At 44.8% G+C, this 2,612-nt stretch overlaps 1 protein-coding gene across 1 annotated transcript in view; it reads left to right on the forward strand.

Moving 5' to 3' along the window:
* DDHD2 (DDHD domain containing 2) overlaps positions 1 to 2,612 on the forward strand; it is a 45,653-nt gene that overhangs the window by 5,917 nt on the left and 37,124 nt on the right. The gene's annotated exons all lie outside the window — the stretch shown is intronic.

Consider the following 2,612-nt stretch of genomic DNA (forward strand, 5'->3'; position numbering starts at 1 on the left):
ACCTCGTGATCCGCCCGTCTCGGCCTCCCAAAGTGCTGGGATTACAGGCTTGAGCCACCGCGCCCGGCCAATTTTTTTTTTTTTTTTTTTAAGAGATGGGTTTCGTCATGTTGCTCAGGATGGTCTCAAACTTCTGGACTCATGCAATCCGCCAACCTCAGCCTCCCAAAGTGCTTGATTACAGGCATGAGCCACTGTGGCCCATACAACCATTTTGTTGCATACCAAAAGTAAGATGGTGGTGTCTTGAAGAAAAAGAACTTGAGTGACTATTTGAATTGGAAGCTGAACTAGATGCTCTTTTTTCATGCAACATCATTTTTATTTGAAAGTACAAGGGACAAACTATGGCTATTTGTATGTAAGTATTTAGCAGAACTTTACTTGAAAACAAAGGAGACTTGCCATTTCAAGGAAGACAATTTATCATTTGTTGCCAATAATAAAATTTGACCTGTCAAGAAAAAGCAGAATATTGGAAAACTTGTACCTGCTACTCCGGGCTTGACAGCTTACCAATATTAAAGACTTTTCTGATGAGATCAGTAATTTAAAAAAAAAAAGTATAATAAAATATATTAACATTTGGAAGATCTGCATAGCTCAGTGAACTGATATTTCCCAAATGACCAATACATGATGGCTTAAGTCACACATGGGTAAAAAGATCCATTCAAAGTGCAGGATAGGCTGTTCTGCCTATGGAGTGGCCATTCTTTTATTCCTTTACTTTCTTAATAAACTTGCTTTCACTTTACTCAAAACAACAAAAATAAACTGCAAGACAGACCAATGGATTTTAATAGTATCAGAATATGAAAAGTTTACTGATATATTTTCAAACTACACATTGCAATCCACTTTTTTTTTTTTTTTTTGAGACAGCCCTCCAAATTTGAGAACAGCTGGTATAGAGGCTACAACAGGATTTGAAGATAGAGAACCTAAATTAAAGTTCCAGTTCTGTCACTTACCTGACTGATTTTAGGCAAGTTACTTAGGTGCAGGCTCTGAAGTCACACTGTGCGGGTTAGTGATTTTAGCTCCACCCCTTGCTAAATCGTACTGCCTGGGCCTCCCAAAGTGCTGAGATTACAGGCGTGAGCCACCGTACCCGGCCTTACAGAAACTATTCTAAGTGTAATAAATTTGAAGGGAAGGTGTTGGGGATATTTGTGTGTGACTGTTAATTTGTAGAGAGAAAAAAATGTGTTATAAAAATTTGTTTTCTTTTTCTGTTTCTGAAGAAAGAACAAAGCTGAAATAGGCCGGGCAAGGTGGCTCATGCCTGTAATCCCAGCACTTTGGGAGGCCGAGGCGGGCGGATCACGAGGTCAAGAAATCGAGACCATCCTGGCCAACAGGGTGAAACCCCATCGCTACCAAAAATACAAAAATTAGCTAGGCGTGGTGGCGCATGCCTATAATCCCAGCTACTAGGGAGGCTGAGGCAGGAGAATCGCTTGAACGCGGGAGGCGGAGGTTGCGGTGAGCCGAGATTGCGCCACTGCACTCCATCCGGGCGACACAGTGAGACTCCGTCTAAAAAAAAAAAAAAAAAAAAACTGAAAAAAAAAAATTCCCGAAATCGTTGCCCTATAATCTAGTTAGAAAATAGGAAAATATATATATTTTTAATACCAAAAGGTATTAAAATGAAATACTAAGGAGAGTCGGACAGGGCCTGTACTCGACCTCATGACTGCGGGAAATTTCTCTTTTTCTTTTTTTGAGATGGAGTCTCCCTCTGTTGCCCAGGCTGGAGTGCAGTGGCTGTGATCTTGGCTCACTGCAACCTCTGCCTCCCGGGTTCAAGTGATCCTCCCACCTCAGCCTCCCAAGCAGCTGGAATTACAGGCGTGAGCCACCACCCCTGGCTAATTTTTATATTTTTAGTAGAGATGGCATTTCACCATGTTGGCCAGGCTGGTCTTTAACTCCTGGCCTCCCAAAGTGTTGGGATTACAGGCGTGAGCCACTGCGCCCAGCCCCTTTCAACTTTTCACCTCAGTTATGTCTGCCTGTTTGGACAGCAGTATCTCATCTCCAACCTCCCTGGCATCTTTTAAATCCTGTTAAGGTTGCCACTAAATATACATTTTACATACATACATACATATATATATATTTTTTACTGTTTGTTTAGAGACTAGTGGCGCAGTGTTACCCAGGCTGGAGTGCAGTGGCGCCATCTGGGTTCATGCAACCTGCACCAGTGGGCTCCGGCGACCCTCCAGCCTCAGCCTCCTGAGTAGCTCTGACCCAGGCGCCAACACCACATTTTTTAGGGCTACCTTTTTGGTAACCTCTAAATCATAATAAATGCACGGAGGAGGGGCCAAAGCCTTTTTTCCTGGCAAAAGTCAGTGACACCCGTTCTCAGCACCCAGAAACAGAGGCAAGGAGCGGGGCGACTGCGCCCTCCGCCCTACTCCGCTGATCTCAGGACCGCGGCGTCCCTGTGTCCGGTGGTCCCCTACACGACCCTGGCGCACTAGTAGGGTCTGCAGCGTATCACGAGGATCAGGCCAACTTTCCCGCCCCATACATCAGGGGCCGCCTCGAAGCCCTTTCCGCCACGGACACTCGAAACTCTTCCTGGCCGTTAGACC

Source organism: Mandrillus leucophaeus, unplaced genomic scaffold (genome assembly GCF_000951045.1).
Source record: "Mandrillus leucophaeus isolate KB7577 unplaced genomic scaffold, Mleu.le_1.0 Scaffold111, whole genome shotgun sequence".
NCBI lineage: Eukaryota > Metazoa > Chordata > Mammalia > Primates > Cercopithecidae > Mandrillus > Mandrillus leucophaeus.